We start from the raw sequence: 21,089 nt of genomic DNA, 5'->3' as shown, positions 1-21,089 counted from the left end.
AATAGAATAAATAAACTAATTTTTATAAATAATAGTATTTTTAATTGTGGTAGTTAAATTTTGTACTATATTATATCATATTATAATAATAATAATAATTATTATTATTTTATTATTAGATGAATATTATATTATAATTTATTATTTATATTATTATTATTAATAGTGGTGGCTGAATATTATATTATTATTATTATTTAATTTTTAAGTATAATTATTATTATTTTTATTATGTTTATTATTATTATAGTTATTATTATTATTATTATTATTTATTTTTAACGTAGGGACAAATTAGTAAATAACACATTAGGTGTAAGGTCAAATTAGTAAATAACACATTAGAGTTTTTGCTAAGATTGTGTATCATGATGACACGTGGCTAGGGTTGCTGTAACACCCCATACATAACTGACTAGTATATTATGCATGAAACGTTAAAATTGATATTGAGTACGTACAAAAGCTATAGTTATAGAAAGATCCATATAAAATACAACATGCAATTCTACTAAGAAGCATAATACATGAGTCTTCAATGGATCTTGCACAGCGGAATGTCAAAACCAACACGGTCTTCGAGCCATCACCACTTCCAAGTCTTCAATCCAAACCTGCTACTGACCAACCACTACTAAACTGCACCTGAAAAAAATATAAGTTGATTGGGGTGAGATTACTAAATCTCAGTGAGTCCTCCTATCCTATGAGTCCACTCGGCTCTACAGGGTACATGCATCACAAACCGAATCCACCATTGATCCGGGGTTTATCCTCACATCCGGTACAAGTACGGAGTAAACACATGAATCGTCCACCATAGGAGTCATCACATCATAGTACACAAACAGTACAACAAACACGTATGCAGACCCATACCCATGTACGGGGAATCCAGAAGTACGTTAATACCACTAGACTAAGTTACTAACACACCCTCGGTGGGTTCACCCATGCCTATTTGTCAAGAGACTTACACAAGCACCCTGCAAGAATGATTAAATGGGTTCGCACAAGCCTACATGGCTGCGAGATGACCTTGCCTAAGAGGCGACATCGTCCCATTAACCATCTGTACGCACGTGGTGTTAACAGCAAGTGCAACACGCCGTCTTGACGCATGAGCCCATCCGGATAGGAACCTAATGATGTAGCCTACATGGCATCATTAGAGATGGTTTACCTGTTATGCGTAGGCTTACTTAGCCGCATAACGCCATCATACCGAGCACGCGAGTGTGTATACAGCAAGTGAGTAAAACGCCTTCAGGCCCTCACAAGCACACTGCAACGGTAGTTCAGGTATGTGCCTCTGGGATCCAAGATCAGGGCAGTCCCACAGACAACTCAAGGACCCACGGTCCGAATCGTAACTTAGTACCGGGTCTACTTCGATTCTAGCATACCACACGCATAACAAGCGTCAATCACACAATACAATCAGTACCGATCATTTAACCAAAACGACGGTGTTAGCAGGATTTTCATGTATAAAACATAATGGCATAACATTCTCAATTATGGATATCACATCACAATAAGCAATAAACAACCATGCCATGCTTAACACAAGAATTATTATTCAATTGGTAAAGACATAAGTTCCCATACTAATTCGTTGATTCACTAAGTGGGGCTCCACTATTATTAAATCAATAATTCTGGTTTGGGGACCTATTTAATTAGAAAGTACACGTCGCTAGCTTTTCAACGATATAAAGTTTGCGCAATTCCGATACCCGAGCCAAAAGTTATGACTTTCTAAAGTTTGCTGATTTTGCACTTTTGCTCAGCGTAACGGGTTACGCCAAAACCGTAACCGGTTACGGGCACGAAAAATGCCCAGATTTCCAATTTTCAACAGCGTAACCGGTTACACCAAAACCCGTAACCGGTTACACTGAACCAGAACTATTTTTCTGCATTTTTAGGAGCTCTAAACCAGTCCCAATTGTCCTATATCAATTCCAATCATCATGATTCAATTCTGAACGAATTTCCAACATGCAATAGTGATCTAATGTACACATTACATACATAAAACACAATCTAAGCATTAATCAAGCATGCATTACATAAAATTACCAATTAGCAATTTATCACATTTATCATTCATTTAAGCATGCAATATGTTTATCTCAATCTAAACCCTTGACATGCATTCTTCCCCAAATCCTACCCAAGTTCTATCTAAAGGACTCACCTTGCTAAAATGGAGGTTTAGAAAGATGTTGTTTGCTGCCATTGGACTCCCACCATAGCCAAAGTTTCACTCCATCTTCATCAAATCCGTAATCACACTTGTACCCACTTTCAGCATCACTGACACAACTTCAAGGTCAGTTTTCTCCTTCGAAACAGAAGCTATGAACGCGAACCATAGGTGCAAATTGAAGAGAAATTCGTTAGCTATCCAATGGGACCGGAATCGTTACGATCGGAGTTACGAGTTGAGAGATATACCTGATTTAGTGGAGGCTGCCATGGGAATACGAAAATGGAATAGATGGACATGATTCCTCTTTCTCCTACTTGCTTCTAAGCTCTCCCATCTTCCTTTCTTACTAACAATCTGAGTTGGAGACACTAATGTCTTACCTACTAGCCTTAAGCCCATGCAAATAGAGATAAATGTCCAATTTATCCTCCAACTAAGTCATAACTACAATATTGCCATTTGGTTTGCTTCTAACCAATCTCATTCCATTTCAACTAACCACTTCCTAAATTAGGGATTAATTCTATAACTCCTTCTTGGCACTTCATAAACATATATAATCTTGCTTGGATTAATATGGGATATTACATTCTCCCCCCCTTAAATTGAATTCGTCCTCGAATTCTTTCCAGTCACCATGGAAACAACATGTCCAAATCTATACCAGTCAGGGGAAGAAATGTTCCTTACCTTTCGCTTTAGATAATCTCACTACTCTGTATGAGGGTCATTCCATATGAAGAAACATATTCTGCCAAAACACTTGTGTCCCACTATACATGATTAGAAACCTTAACTCTCAAGCAACACGTCTATTCAGGTACTCCGTCTTGACATACCTGGGAAAAGATCCTTCCAGGGTCCTAGGCCTTTACTGCTCTATACTGGACTTCCATGACTTCAGTAATCCTAATAATCCACTCATGTCGGATATCCGTCGTTCAATCTCTGACATGCTCACCCTCATTCAACAACCATTACTGATTCACTCAGCTCCTTGAATTACTTCCTATTCGAGAATTACTGCCACAACGTCGCTTCCGCGATAACACTTCAAATTATTCTCCACTCGAGTCCATATAATGTCATTAGGTGTTAGCCAAATTCCTTGGTCTTAATTTCCGGTTCCCAAAATCTTAGGATGATTGTCCCAAATTTACCTTTACCTATACAACTATCACCGTAAACCGCGAAGGTGTAATCGTCTTGCAACTATCGCCTTGACATTCGACAACTTCGAACAAGATTCTACTGATAAGACGCGGAATTCAACAACTGACCTGTAACCATTGTACCAGTCTTCCTGTACAATCATAGTACACAAGGCATAACCACAAAGAACTTGCGCCAACTGAATGTCCTCTCTAGCCTTCAGCATTTCGACGGTCTGATACGCAGTCCAACCCTTGTGACCTGCAAGCTAAACTGATGACCTACGAACGTCGTACTGCATGCCATCCACAAAAAGTATTCCCAAGCTGGTCCATAGATAACACCTCTCGAGTTTATGGTGATCCTTGAGAAACTAGAACGAACAAAATGCTGCTTCGACAATTTCCCTTAGGAAGATACTTTCATCCCAACGTAAAGTCCCAAAAACAGTCCGTTCGTTCCTACCTCAGACTTATCTGATTCTCCCTTGATCCGTTGCGCTACTCTGATCCCAACAAGTCACACCTTGAAATCCTCTGAGTCACATTATATCCATAATTCACTTAGTTCCCATTAATACACAATAATCCTTATCTACAGTCGTCCAATTACAACACGTGCCAGAACTCTATATACATCCATCATCGACTACAACTCTTTGAAGTTGCGTACTTTCCAGAATCAAGCTTCTACTTACTCTGTCATTCCATATAGTTCATCTACCACAACTTAGGTACACGTTTCTATCTTAGGACATTGAAACCCAAAAATTCACTGGCTTAGAGGTTCGTCCTTGTCACTGATTTCTACAACGTACATCTGCTATGTTTGTCATTCCAACAAATCTTGTTGCTCAACCGGTATTTCGAACCCTTCACGATGTACTGCAGCTCATGATAACTCTAGCAGTTTTACACAACTTCTACCCAAACATACACCTTCATTCTCTTAGCGTAGTATCACCTCTGATAACTCGTGCGACTTACAGATATAACAATCCACCCATAGCCACACTCTATTCACACAGTCATCTAATGTCTGTTCCACCTCTGACCTAAACTGACTTCCTCGGCGGCTGCATCCTTCATTGCGGTGCTTCTAACAGTCAGAGTGTAGCCACAATGCAAGAAATTGCACTTTGCACTCGAACATCTCTCTTATAAACTCCTTAGCAGTTCCTAAACCAAAATGTCCATGCTTTACCAAGATTAACACTTCTCCATTCAGAGTATCTAGCAATACCTTACCAGACACCTCACACATCGAGTCGATCCAAGATATAATTCAAATATTCTATCACCGGTCGCCAATGGTACATGATAGCCACTCACCATGCTTACCAGGGTATCATGACCGCACATGAGTCCTACTCTAGACACTCATGCAAAATTGCCAACTTAACACTTCACGAAACGAGAACGTCCCCAAGGTACAATCTGATACTAACTCACGCGATCACGATCACTCAGGGTCTCCATAAGTATAGTATTGGATCTTGATCCATTTCACCATCGGCTGTCTAGTTATTCCTCTACTATCGAGCACGACATATGGATCCTTATCCCACATACCTTATGAGAGTTTGGATTTGTGTCTCACGAGTGCCAAATCAGAATTCTACCTTGAGCTTCGGATCACCTTTGTCCCACACATGTCGGAAAAAGGATTACTCACGCATCTTGTGCACGATAGCGATACTGTGGCATTATACCCGTCTGGTAGTACCAACATGGTGGTCCAACTCCGAGGCCATGTATCCAGGTAACCTACCTCAGTGGCGTATAATGATCCCCACGTGTATCCTATAGTCGCAACTGACAAGTGTCTGAACAGACCTCCAATAGGTTCTTCGTTCCTCAAGTCCTTCGAACCACACTCCTCAGGATGCTAAAACCTGAGAGTGTTACACATCAAGGTTTACTTACTCGGAAAGCCAAAACGCCAAACCCGAAGGTTTGAAGTTCAACTTCGGATTACCATGCAGTGCGCATACCCACTCGTCCCACGCATGCATGAGATTCCAAGGATAATTCAGTCCAGATAGGCATACTATGGTTCCTAACAACCAACTCAACTGCGGTCATCCTACTGACGTTCCAGATAGATCTTAGTTCTTGCTCGCCTGAACGCCCAACGCCAAGCGTAGTTCTATGGCTTCACTCGGGGTCAGACGAACAACAACTAACAAGAACTTAGGTTATTGCATTTCACGCTTCTACATCATTTCATATTCCATCTAGCGTAGTTTTAGAACTTAAATACAAAATGATAAGAACGGAAATGCATGCCCTCTTCCACCGACAAGGTATTCAAGCTTCGCCAATCTTAAGTTACCACACTCATACATTCCACCAACATCTACTAGGTAACTACTCTCGCTTAGGGTACTTCGAGTTGGATCGGGATCTAATACTTCATCCATCCAATTACTGTCCGTACCAGCGCAATCAGAAAGGTCTAACTCTTCTGTCCGCATTTCCAGAGGCCATTTTGTCCTATCAGCTCACCCGTCACATTTAACACCGACAGCATCATCAGTACTGAATCCTACTAATTCACAGCTCAACACCTTCGAAGAATCTCCCTTACAAGGCTCCTACTAATTCCTATTTGGATTTCCCTTGCTATTACCAAGACTTAGAGAAATATTCACTTCGTTCAGTCAAAATCCTGGGGGTTCTAGTTGTCTCCATCCACATCTCGACAGTTCGGGTATCACTACTTCGCGTCATACGCTCTCCTTAAGCTTGACGACTCCAATATTATCCACTTACAACATCCAAAAAAAAAAAATCCATTACTCATCCCACTTCAACTACTTGGGTTCACAACACTTACAGGTTTACGAGTCCTCGTGGCGGCTCTGCCGTAATCCTACTGTCTCACACTCAGTCGATGAGTTGATCAAGTTCAACAACTGAATGAGATATCAGTAAAATCAGGCTAGCAACGCACACTTGAGAGGAGGAAAAAGAATTGCTAGTGATGTCTCATGGCTCGGCCGAGAATCGACCTGCTCTGATACCAACTGTAACACCCCATACATAACTGACTAGTATATTATGCATGAAACGTTAAAATTGATATTGAGTACGTACAAAAGCTATAGTTATAGAAAGATCCATATAAAATACAACATGCAATTCTACTAAGAAGCATAATACATGAGTCTTCAATGGATCTTGCACAGCGGAATGTCAAAACCAACACGGTCTTCGAGCCATCACCACTTCCAAGTCTTCAATCCAAACCTGCTACTGACCAACCACTACTAAACTGCACCTGAAAAAAATATAAGTTGATTGGGGTGAGATTACTAAATCTCAGTGAGTCCTCCTATCCGATGGGTCCACTCGGCTCTACAGGGTACATGCATCACAAACCGAATCCACCATTGATCCGGGGTTTATCCTCACATCCGGTACAAGTACGGAGTAAACACATGAATCGTCCACCATAGGAGTCATCACATCATAGTACACAAACAGTACAACAAACACGTATGCAGACCCATACCCATGTACGGGGAATCCAGAAGTACGTTAATACCACTAGACTAAGTTACTAACACACCCTCGGTGGGTTCACCCATGCCTATTTGTCAAGAGACTTACACAAGCACCCTGCAAGAATGATTAAATGGGTTCGCACAAGCCTACATGGCTGCGAGATGACCTTGCCTAAGAGGCGACATCGTCCCATTAACCATCTGTACGCACGTGGTGTTAACAGCAAGTGCAACACGCCGTCTTGACGCATGAGCCCATCCGGATAGGAACCTAATGATGTAGCCTACATGGCATCATTAGAGATGGTTTACCTGTTATGCGTAGGCTTACTTAGCCGCATAACGCCATCATACCGAGCACGCGAGTGTGTATACAGCAAGTGAGTAAAACGCCTTCAGGCCCTCACAAGCACACTGCAACGGTAGTTCAGGTATGTGCCTCTGGGATCCAAGATCAGGGCAGTCCCACAGACAACTCAAGGACCCACGGTCCGAATCGTAACTTAGTACCGGGTCTACTTCGATTCTAGCATACCACACGCATAACAAGCGTCAATCACACAATACAATCAGTACCGATCATTTAACCAAAACGACGGTGTTAGCAGGATTTTCATGTATAAAACATAATGGCATAACATTCTCAATTATGGATATCACATCACAATAAGCAATAAACAACCATGCCATGCTTAACACAAGAATTATTATTCAATTGGTAAAGACATAAGTTCCCATACTAATTCGTTGATTCACTAAGTGGGGCTCCACTATTATTAAATCAATAATTCTGGTTTGGGGACCTATTTAATTAGAAAGTACACGTCGCTAGCTTTTCAACGATATAAAGTTTGCGCAATTCCGATACCCGAGCCAAAAGTTATGACTTTCTAAAGTTTGCTGATTTTGCACTTTTGCTCAGCGTAACGGGTTACGCCAAAACCGTAACCGGTTACGGGCACGAAAAATGCCCAGATTTCCAATTTTCAACAGCGTAACCGGTTACACCAAAACCCGTAACCGGTTACACTGAACCAGAACTATTTTTCTGCATTTTTAGGAGCTCTAAACCAGTCCCAATTGTCCTATATCAATTCCAATCATCATGATTCAATTCTGAACGAATTTCCAACATGCAATAGTGATCTAATGTACACATTACATACATAAAACACAATCTAAGCATTAATCAAGCATGCATTACATAAAATTACCAATTAGCAATTTATCACATTTATCATTCATTTAAGCATGCAATATGTTTATCTCAATCTAAACCCTTGACATGCATTCTTCCCCAAATCCTACCCAAGTTCTATCTAAAGGACTCACCTTGCTAAAATGGAGGTTTAGAAAGATGTTGTTTGCTGCCATTGGACTCCCACCATAGCCAAAGTTTCACTCCATCTTCATCAAATCCGTAATCACACTTGTACCCACTTTCAGCATCACTGACACAACTTCAAGGTCAGTTTTCTCCTTCGAAACAGAAGCTATGAACGCGAACCATAGGTGCAAATTGAAGAGAAATTCGTTAGCTATCCAATGGGACCGGAATCGTTACGATCGGAGTTACGAGTTGAGAGATATACCTGATTTAGTGGAGGCTGCCATGGGAATACGAAAATGGAATAGATGGACATGATTCCTCTTTCTCCTACTTGCTTCTAAGCTCTCCCATCTTCCTTTCTTACTAACAATCTGAGTTGGAGACACTAATGTCTTACCTACTAGCCTTAAGCCCATGCAAATAGAGATAAATGTCCAATTTATCCTCCAACTAAGTCATAACTACAATATTGCCATTTGGTTTGCTTCTAACCAATCTCATTCCATTTCAACTAACCACTTCCTAAATTAGGGATTAATTCTATAACTCCTTCTTGGCACTTCATAAACATATATAATCTTGCTTGGATTAATATGGGATATTACATTCTCCCCCCCTTAAATTGAATTCGTCCTCGAATTCTTTCCAGTCACCATGGAAACAACATGTCCAAATCTATACCAGTCAGGGGAAGAAATGTTCCTTACCTTTCGCTTTAGATAATCTCACTACTCTGTATGAGGGTCATTCCATATGAAGAAACATATTCTGCCAAAACACTTGTGTCCCACTATACATGATTAGAAACCTTAACTCTCAAGCAACACGTCTATTCAGGTACTCCGTCTTGACATACCTGGGAAAAGATCCTTCCAGGGTCCTAGGCCTTTACTGCTCTATACTGGACTTCCATGACTTCAGTAATCCTAATAATCCACTCATGTCGGATATCCGTCGTTCAATCTCTGACATGCTCACCCTCATTCAACAACCATTACTGATTCACTCAGCTCCTTGAATTACTTCCTATTCGAGAATTACTGCCACAACGTCGCTTCCGCGATAACACTTCAAATTATTCTCCACTCGAGTCCATATAATGTCATTAGGTGTTAGCCAAATTCCTTGGTCTTAATTTCCGGTTCCCAAAATCTTAGGATGATTGTCCCAAATTTACCTTTACCTATACAACTATCACCGTAAACCGCGAAGGTGTAATCGTCTTGCAACTATCGCCTTGACATTCGACAACTTCGAACAAGATTCTACTGATAAGACGCGGAATTCAACAACTGACCTGTAACCATTGTACCAGTCTTCCTGTACAATCATAGTACACAAGGCATAACCACAAAGAACTTGCGCCAACTGAATGTCCTCTCTAGCCTTCAGCATTTCGACGGTCTGATACGCAGTCCAACCCTTGTGACCTGCAAGCTAAACTGATGACCTACGAACGTCGTACTGCATGCCATCCACAAAAAGTATTCCCAAGCTGGTCCATAGATAACACCTCTCGAGTTTATGGTGATCCTTGAGAAACTAGAACGAACAAAATGCTGCTTCGACAATTTCCCTTAGGAAGATACTTTCATCCCAACGTAAAGTCCCAAAAACAGTCCGTTCGTTCCTACCTCAGACTTATCTGATTCTCCCTTGATCCGTTGCGCTACTCTGATCCCAACAAGTCACACCTTGAAATCCTCTGAGTCACATTATATCCATAATTCACTTAGTTCCCATTAATACACAATAATCCTTATCTACAGTCGTCCAATTACAACACGTGCCAGAACTCTATATACATCCATCATCGACTACAACTCTTTGAAGTTGCGTACTTTCCAGAATCAAGCTTCTACTTACTCTGTCATTCCATATAGTTCATCTACCACAACTTAGGTACACGTTTCTATCTTAGGACATTGAAACCCAAAAATTCACTGGCTTAGAGGTTCGTCCTTGTCACTGATTTCTACAACGTACATCTGCTATGTTTGTCATTCCAACAAATCTTGTTGCTCAACCGGTATTTCGAACCCTTCACGATGTACTGCAGCTCATGATAACTCTAGCAGTTTTACACAACTTCTACCCAAACATACACCTTCATTCTCTTAGCGTAGTATCACCTCTGATAACTCGTGCGACTTACAGATATAACAATCCACCCATAGCCACACTCTATTCACACAGTCATCTAATGTCTGTTCCACCTCTGACCTAAACTGACTTCCTCGGCGGCTGCATCCTTCATTGCGGTGCTTCTAACAGTCAGAGTGTAGCCACAATGCAAGAAATTGCACTTTGCACTCGAACATCTCTCTTATAAACTCCTTAGCAGTTCCTAAACCAAAATGTCCATGCTTTACCAAGATTAACACTTCTCCATTCAGAGTATCTAGCAATACCTTACCAGACACCTCACACATCGAGTCGATCCAAGATATAATTCAAATATTCTATCACCGGTCGCCAATGGTACATGATAGCCACTCACCATGCTTACCAGGGTATCATGACCGCACATGAGTCCTACTCTAGACACTCATGCAAAATTGCCAACTTAACACTTCACGAAACGAGAACGTCCCCAAGGTACAATCTGATACTAACTCACGCGATCACGATCACTCAGGGTCTCCATAAGTATAGTATTGGATCTTGATCCATTTCACCATCGGCTGTCTAGTTATTCCTCTACTATCGAGCACGACATATGGATCCTTATCCCACATACCTTATGAGAGTTTGGATTTGTGTCTCACGAGTGCCAAATCAGAATTCTACCTTGAGCTTCGGATCACCTTTGTCCCACACATGTCGGAAAAAGGATTACTCACGCATCTTGTGCACGATAGCGATACTGTGGCATTATACCCGTCTGGTAGTACCAACATGGTGGTCCAACTCCGAGGCCATGTATCCAGGTAACCTACCTCAGTGGCGTATAATGATCCCCACGTGTATCCTATAGTCGCAACTGACAAGTGTCTGAACAGACCTCCAATAGGTTCTTCGTTCCTCAAGTCCTTCGAACCACACTCCTCAGGATGCTAAAACCTGAGAGTGTTACACATCAAGGTTTACTTACTCGGAAAGCCAAAACGCCAAACCCGAAGGTTTGAAGTTCAACTTCGGATTACCATGCAGTGCGCATACCCACTCGTCCCACGCATGCATGAGATTCCAAGGATAATTCAGTCCAGATAGGCATACTATGGTTCCTAACAACCAACTCAACTGCGGTCATCCTACTGACGTTCCAGATAGATCTTAGTTCTTGCTCGCCTGAACGCCCAACGCCAAGCGTAGTTCTATGGCTTCACTCGGGGTCAGACGAACAACAACTAACAAGAACTTAGGTTATTGCATTTCACGCTTCTACATCATTTCATATTCCATCTAGCGTAGTTTTAGAACTTAAATACAAAATGATAAGAACGGAAATGCATGCCCTCTTCCACCGACAAGGTATTCAAGCTTCGCCAATCTTAAGTTACCACACTCATACATTCCACCAACATCTACTAGGTAACTACTCTCGCTTAGGGTACTTCGAGTTGGATCGGGATCTAATACTTCATCCATCCAATTACTGTCCGTACCAGCGCAATCAGAAAGGTCTAACTCTTCTGTCCGCATTTCCAGAGGCCATTTTGTCCTATCAGCTCACCCGTCACATTTAACACCGACAGCATCATCAGTACTGAATCCTACTAATTCACAGCTCAACACCTTCGAAGAATCTCCCTTACAAGGCTCCTACTAATTCCTATTTGGATTTCCCTTGCTATTACCAAGACTTAGAGAAATATTCACTTCGTTCAGTCAAAATCCTGGGGGTTCTAGTTGTCTCCATCCACATCTCGACAGTTCGGGTATCACTACTTCGCGTCATACGCTCTCCTTAAGCTTGACGACTCCAATATTATCCACTTACAACATCCAAAAAAAAAAATCCATTACTCATCCCACTTCAACTACTTGGGTTCACAACACTTACAGGTTTACGAGTCCTCGTGGCGGCTCTGCCGTAATCCTACTGTCTCACACTCAGTCGATGAGTTGATCAAGTTCAACAACTGAATGAGATATCAGTAAAATCAGGCTAGCAACGCACACTTGAGAGGAGGAAAAAGAATTGCTAGTGATGTCTCATGGCTCGGCCGAGAATCGACCTGCTCTGATACCAACTGTAACACCCCATACATAACTGACTAGTATATTATGCATGAAACGTTAAAATTGATATTGAGTACGTACAAAAGCTATAGTTATAGAAAGATCCATATAAAATACAACATGCAATTCTACTAAGAAGCATAATACATGAGTCTTCAATGGATCTTGCACAGCGGAATGTCAAAACCAACACGGTCTTCGAGCCATCACCACTTCCAAGTCTTCAATCCAAACCTGCTACTGACCAACCACTACTAAACTGCACCTGAAAAAAATATAAGTTGATTGGGGTGAGATTACTAAATCTCAGTGAGTCCTCCTATCCTATGAGTCCACTCGGCTCTACAGGGTACATGCATCACAAACCGAATCCACCATTGATCCGGGGTTTATCCTCACATCCGGTACAAGTACGGAGTAAACACATGAATCGTCCACCATAGGAGTCATCACATCATAGTACACAAACAGTACAACAAACACGTATGCAGACCCATACCCATGTACGGGGAATCCAGAAGTACGTTAATACCACTAGACTAAGTTACTAACACACCCTCGGTGGGTTCACCCATGCCTATTTGTCAAGAGACTTACACAAGCACCCTGCAAGAATGATTAAATGGGTTCGCACAAGCCTACATGGCTGCGAGATGACCTTGCCTAAGAGGCGACATCGTCCCATTAACCATCTGTACGCACGTGGTGTTAACAGCAAGTGCAACACGCCGTCTTGACGCATGAGCCCATCCGGATAGGAACCTAATGATGTAGCCTACATGGCATCATTAGAGATGGTTTACCTGTTATGCGTAGGCTTACTTAGCCGCATAACGCCATCATACCGAGCACGCGAGTGTGTATACAGCAAGTGTGTAAAACGCCTTCAGGCCCTCACAAGCACACTGCAACGGTAGTTCAGGTATGTGCCTCTGGGATCCAAGATCAGGGCAGTCCCACAGACAACTCAAGGACCCACGGTCCGAATCGTAACTTAGTACCGGGTCTACTTCGATTCTAGCATACCACACGCATAACAAGCGTCAATCACACAATACAATCAGTACCGATCGTTTAACCAAAACGACGGTGTTAGCAGGATTTTCATGTATAAAACATAATGGCATAACATTCTCAATTATGGATATCACATCACAATAAGCAATAAACAACCATGCCATGCTTAACACAAGAATTATTATTCAATTGGTAAAGACATAAGTTCCCATACTAATTCGTTGATTCACTAAGTGGGGCTCCACTATTATTAAATCAATAATTCTGGTTTGGGGACCTATTTAATTAGAAAGTACACGTCGCTAGCTTTCCAACGATATAAAGTTTGCGCAATTCCGATACCCGAGCCAAAAGTTATGACTTTCTAAAGTTTGCTGATTTTGCATTTTTGCTCAGCGTAACGGGTTACGCCAAAACCGTAATCGGTTACGGGCACGAAAAATGCCCAGATTTCCAATTTTCAACAGCGTAACCGGTTACACCAAAACCCGTAACCGGTTACACTGAACCAGAACTATTTTTCTGCATTTTTAGGAGCTCTAAACCAGTCCCAATTGTCCTATATCAATTCCAATCATCATGATTCAATTCTGAACGAATTTCCAACATGCAATAGTGATCTAATATACACATTACATACATAAAACACAATCTAAGCATTAATCAAGCATGCATTACATAAAATTACCAATTAGCAATTTATCACATTTATCATTCATTTAAGCATGCAATATGTTTATCTCAATCTAAACCCTTGACATGCATTCTTCCCCAAATCCTACCCAAGTTCTATCTAAAGGACTCACCTTGCTAAAATGGAGGTTTAGAAAGATGTTGTTTGCTGCCATTGGACTCCCACCATAGCCAAAGTTTCACTCCATCTTCATCAAATCCGTAATCACACTTGTACCCACTTTCAGCATCACTGACACAACTTCAAGGTCAGTTTTCTCCTTCGAAACAAAAGCTATGAACGCGAACCATAGGTGCAAATTGAAGAGAAATTCGTTAGCTATCCAATGGGACCGGAATCGTTACGATCGGAGTTACGAGTTGAGAGATATACCTGATTTAGTGGAGGCTGCCATGGGAATACGAAAATGGAATAAATGGACATGATTCCTCTTTCTCCTACTTGCTTCTAAGCTCTCCCATCTTCCTTTCTTACTAACAATCTGAGTTGGAGACACTAATGTCTTACCTACTAGCCTTAAGCCCATGCAAATAGAGATAAATGTCCAATTTATCCTCCAACTAAGTCATAACTACAATATTGCCATTTGGTTTGCTTCTAACCAATCTCATTCCATTTCAACTAACCACTTCCTAAATTAGGGATTAATTCTATAACTCCTTCTTGGCACTTCATAAACATATATAATCTTGCTTGGATTAATATGGGATATTACAGTTGCCATCATGACAACCTTCCATTTATATATACTAGATTGTGACCCGCGCGTTGCGCGGTTACTAATCATAAAATATTTTTGTATTTCTTACTACATCTAGAGATAATCATGACCTTTCTTGTAAAATTATAAATGGTTGATAAAAAAGAGACATTTTAAGGAGGGAGAAAAATTTGTCAATTTATTTGTTCAAATTTTATGACATTTATTTGCCTTTGATACTCTTGATTTTAGTTGTTATACTCATATTTCATTTAAGCCAATTTTCTTGTCACAACAACTATCTTCATTTCAGTTTAAAAATATGCAAAACATGTGAATCTTTAACAAACATTCAAGATTGTACGTGAACATCAACATATGATTGAAATAGAAAACTATAAAAAATAGATCAATTCTAAGGACAGAAACATTTGACAATTCACTTTCTTCAATTTTTATGGCATTTATTTGCTTGTGATATTCGTTCTTGTCATAAGATCTATCTTCATTTCATTTTACAAATCTGCAAAATATATGAATCTTTAAAAAAAAATTAGAATTGAAATAGAAAATTATAAAAAATAAGGAGATAGAAACATTTGACAATTTACTTTCTTCAATTTTTATGGCATTCATTTTCCTGTGATACTCTTGTTGTTATACTCATATTTCATTTTAGCTAATTGTTCTTGCCATAAGAACTATCTTCATCTCATTTTACAAATCTGCAAAACATATGAATCATTAACAAAAACTAAAAATTAGGATTGAAATAGTAAATTATAAAAAATAGATCAATCATATGGTTGAAATATAAAATTATAGTAAATAGAAAGAAAAAATTGAAATTAATCAAAAAAGATAACATTATCATACACACCTCTCATATTTTCCTAAATAATGAATATACATTTTATTTGTTTGGGTGACTTGTGTTTTTTGTGACAATGGGGAAGATGACTTTTTTTTCCTAAATAATGAATATACATTTTATTTTTTTGGGTGACTTGTGTTTTTTGTGGAAGATGACTTTTTTTCATGTCCTTGATTAGCGTATTGTATTTTGCAATATCTTTCTTTAAATGGGAAGCAATACAATACTATGATTTGATTGAGATATATAAATTGAGAGATAAATGAAGGTTATTATAATTTAGTAACCGAAAATTAATGACTAATTACTATATATTAAAAATAATAATTTTTTTCATTGAATGAGTTATTTACTTTTTAACGTAAAATTTTAGACATTAAATAAAAAATAATTTGATTGAATACTAATAATTGGTGATAACTAATTTTAATTTATTTTTATTATAAAACCGACTTTGAAAATTTTAGGAGTTATCAAATTTAATCGATTTTTTAATGATTTATTGTTTGGTATCCTTATGTTAAAACTGTCATTTCTAAATTATTAAATATCTAAAATATATATTCTAATAAAACCCTAGCCATATTTATTCATATTGCTATATTAATGAATTCTCATTCTAAAATTTTTTATTTATAGAAAATTTTATTTCTAACATAAAACAATTACATTTTTTATATAGGAATATGGAAATGTATATGGAAATCTAACATATAAAAAAATTACGTAGTATTTGTATCCATTAAATAAGTAAAAAGCATGTCTTTTAAAAAGTTACAAATATATATATTTTTAATTTATTTAATTTCTTATTAATTTAATTTATAAAAAATATTATTTAAGAAATTTTTGTAGTATTTAGGGATGTAAATTAAATACGTAAAATTTATTAAATATTTATGTAAATAATTATTTAAAAATAATGAAATATAAAATAATTAAAAAATATGTAAAATATATGTAGATAATTATTTAAAAAATAATTAAATATAAAATAATTAAAAGGGAGTAACCTACTTAAAATAAACTGAAAGGTGAATATAGAATTGTATAAAATAATTGTCATAATAGTGATAGTTGGATATTATATTATTATTATTATCTTTTATTATTATTAGCTAAATATTATATTATTTTTTAAATTTTTTTATAATTATATCAATATTATTAATATTGATTTATATTATATTTATTTTTATTCTTGCTATTATTATTATTCTTATAATAATTATAATAACTATTATTATTATCAATTATTAATAATTAATATAGTGTCAATATAATGTATTTGATAATTCTATATATATAATAATAATAATTTTATTTTTTTTAATTATTATTATGACCTAAATACTATATTATTATATATTATTTATATTATATTATTAATTATTAATAATTAACAAAGTGTCAATATAATGTATTTGATAATTATATATATATATATATATATATATATATATATATATATATATATATATATATATATATATATATATATATATATATATATATATATATATATATAATAATTTTATTTTCTTTAATTATTATTATGACCTAAATATTATATTATTATATATTATTTATATTATTATCATTAGATGCTGCTTCATATTATATTATTATTATTTATTTATTTATTTATTTATTATTATTTATTTATTTTTAATGTGTGGTCAAATTAGTAAATGATATATTATGACTTAAATATTATATTATTATATATTATTTATATTATTATCATTAGTGGCTACTTCATATTATATTATTATTATATATTTAGTATTATTTATTTATTATTATTATTTATTTATTTTTAATATGGGGTCAAATTAGTAAATGATATATTAGAGTTTTTACCATGATTTGCTATCATGATGACACGTGTCTAGGGTTGCCATCATGACAACCTTAGATTTATATATACTAGATCGTCTACCCGCGCGATGCGCGGATATATTTTATTTATTATTATTGATAAATAATTAGTTAAATAAATATAAAATATATTTGTATTGATACTTTATATGGAGTTTATGTTTTTATATAAAAAGATTAACAATAATTTAATAGTTTATTTTATATATATATATTAATAATCATGTTAAAAATGATAAACTTAATAAGTGAATAAAAATATTTAATATAATATAGTATAAACATATTCAATACTGAGAATTTATTAAAAGTGATATTAGACATTTAAAAAAAACTATTCTTATACCACTTATTTTCGCTTGAAGGACATGTAAATCTCTCATAATATATATTTAATCCATAATATTGAAAAAAACATACCAATATAACAAATTCTAAAAGAGAAGAGAATTACAATAGTGAGATGGCAAGACCTAATCCACTAAATTAACTAATGAAAGAATAAATAAAATAAATGACAAAAATAAAACAATTCAAAATTGAAAATATAAATTAAAAATAGGAAAATATAAATTTGGGAGGTCAAATTTTCCACTGCATTTGTTTCATACACAGTATATATGTGAGTAAATCATATTTTAGTTAAGTGACTTACAATTTGACTATTATCCTTAAGTCCCAAATATTTAAGTTAAGTGACTTACAATTTGACTATTATTCTTAAGTCCCAAATATTTAAGTTAAGTGACTTACAATTGACTATTAATCCCGAGATTCAAAGAGGTTGACACATCAACATTTGTGTTATATTAGAATGACACGTCATCATTATGTTTAGGATTGTTACCAAGATTGTCATCATGACAACCTTGAATTTATATTAAGTAGATTTTATCTAAATATTTTAGATAAATTACTGCCCTATTGAATCACTTTTGGCCTAGATACCCCTCAAAACTCTTGCATGTGCTTGTTTTGGAGTAGATATAATTTATGTTTGCAATATCTTGTATTCGCTAAGCCTGCAAAAATATATAATATGTTTTGACATGAAAATAGAATAACCGAGTATGAAACTTAATAATAAGATAAACAAATATGCAAATAGTTAATAGAAGAAAAAAAACTCTCGCTAATTGGAGTTGAAATCAATAGTAGACATTGAGAAAAAATCCTAGATAAAAATGTATAGGTGAAATGGATAGCAAAGGCAGTGTGAGCAAATAATTAATGTAGAATTAAAGGTGGTTATAAAGATTTGTAAGAATACAAAAAGACAATATTTTATGACAGTTTTAACATCATTTCTAAAAGTTCATTCTTCTATCAATTACAAAAAATAGTAACTGATAAACATAAATTAAGTATTGTATTAAAATAATATTTTTATGAGACCTTTGATGGAGTTAAAGAGATGGAATAAAAAATAAATTGTTATATATTATATTAATTTACACCAGAATATTTTATTATTATTAAAAATACAATAATATTAAAATTAAAAATAAATTAAAATATAGAAATGTTAATATTTTTCCTAGAGTTATGCATTTTTTTAAATTTTAATATGTTGAGTTTCTTATAATAATATGTAAATTATTTATATAAAATATCTTATTTAATTAAATGTAGTGTTTATGATATATTATAAAAATATTAGTATTTTCTAGAGTTAAGTATTTTATAATTTAATATATTATATTTATTAAATATATTAAATTGATATATTGATATCAAATTGATAAAATTTCATTAATCTGTTATTAAATATAATATTATATCTAAACATAATAATTTTAAAATTAAAAGTGATATATTATTAGTAAGTAATATCAATATTTTATAATTATAAAATAAATAAGTTTTAATATAAATTTATATTTCTAAATTAAGCAATGAATGCAGCAATTAAAATTAAAATTTATTATAATAATGGTAAAATGTAACATAAATTTAAATTGTTGTTAATAGTTCCAATTACTTGTTATTAAATTACAATAAATATATTAAATTGTAATAATTGAAAAATTCTGAGAAAAATTTAATTTGTATAAAATATATTTTTCTAAAATCATATATCTTTACAAAATTTAAATCTGAAATGTAGAAAGGGAAACATTTTTATTTAAGATTTTTTTAATTCTAAAAATAGATGAGCTTAATTATATATAAATTTTATTTTGATATTTTTTATATGTAAAATTTTCCACATAGAATTAAAAATTATCGAAATGATAAATATGTATGAAATTATAGTAAAAAAATTATATTTACATGTGAAATTAAAATTAATATAGTTGAGATATCGCCAATAAGTGATATATAATTCTTACGTGAAACATAATTGTAATATAAATATAATATGCTAAAAAATATTGAAAGTTAAATACTAATGGTAATATAATACAATCTTAGAGAAAAATTAATGACTGTGCAATGTAAGATGATATATTTTATATAGATAATCTTACAAAAATATTAGACATTGAATCATATTGTCGATACATTCAGCTTTTATATATGACAGTAATTATCTTTATAACAGTGGTAGTTCATTAAGGTAGTTATGAGGTTTGCTTACATATATGATTGGCCTGAAATTATTTTTACAATAATATTAATTCATTAAGATAGTTATATGAGGCATTAAGCCTCTAGAAAAATTATTATAAAATATAATTATAGAGAATATAGATATAATAGCAAGAGAGAATCATACTTTTGTTGGGAGCACTGTTCTTGAATGTGCATATGAATTTGTGTTCATAAATCTATATAAAAAATAATAATATGTTTAAATTTGTGGATAGATGTTGAAAGATAGATATTTGAGTGTAACATCAAAATATAATCTTGAAATCTCAAAATACTGATATGTTAAATTTTTGGATGAATATAAATATTATAGTTAAAAACATAAAAATACGTACCATAAAAATATAATCTTGAAACCTCAAAACAAATGAATAATCTTTTACCCTGTGATGGAAATAAAATTAATAATCAATACACATGTATAAAGTAAGAAATAGAAAATAAAAACTATCATACAAATTTGAAGAATAGCATAGAAATGAAGATATGAACTTAAAGCCACATATTTATACTCACATCAAGAAAGAACATGTAGACCAATAGAAATTAATAAAATTTTTGGGTTCAATATATTAATATTGAGTGAAAAATATAATTATAAAATGTAAGAATTAAAATTAAGAATTAAAGAGGTTTATAAACATTAAATACAATACAAATGTAACGGAATTATTAAAATTATTAAAATTAATTTATGTAAGAATTAAATTTTAGAAAATGAGTAATTTTATAAACGGTCAATTAAATAATTATTTAAAGGAGAAATTAATGAAAGAAGTTATAAAAAATAATTTTCAATTAAAATATATTAATGGTAAAGAAATTATGAAGATTAATTTAAATTTACATTAGTATTATTAAATTTTATATCTTTATATAATGATAAATAAAAAATAAAAATTTATTAAAAACACAGAAAGGTCGTCTCCCCTGTT

At 34.6% G+C, this 21,089-nt stretch overlaps 1 long non-coding RNA gene across 4 annotated transcripts; it reads right to left on the bottom strand.

Moving 5' to 3' along the window:
* Window positions 1-383: 383 nt before the first annotated feature.
* On the bottom strand, window positions 384-14,763 carry LOC131635196 (uncharacterized). 4 transcript variants are annotated; one of them, XR_009293755.1, is made up of 3 exons: window positions 14,477-14,763; window positions 2,204-14,377; window positions 384-645 (listed from the first exon to the last, which is right to left on the bottom strand). It is a non-coding gene; the product is annotated as an uncharacterized LOC131635196 (long non-coding RNA). The 4 variants fall into 4 exon arrangements; XR_009293757.1 differs by having other exon boundaries at window positions 384-2,364; window positions 2,464-14,377; XR_009293756.1 differs by having other exon boundaries at window positions 384-6,652; window positions 8,211-14,377.
* Window positions 14,764-21,089: the final 6,326 nt, after the last annotated feature.

This window comes from Vicia villosa, unplaced genomic scaffold, assembly GCF_029867415.1.
Source record: "Vicia villosa cultivar HV-30 ecotype Madison, WI unplaced genomic scaffold, Vvil1.0 ctg.001440F_1_1, whole genome shotgun sequence".
In the NCBI taxonomy this organism is placed as follows: Eukaryota; Viridiplantae; Streptophyta; class Magnoliopsida; order Fabales; family Fabaceae; genus Vicia; species Vicia villosa.
This window is presented reverse-complemented; position numbering and strand designations above follow the sequence as displayed.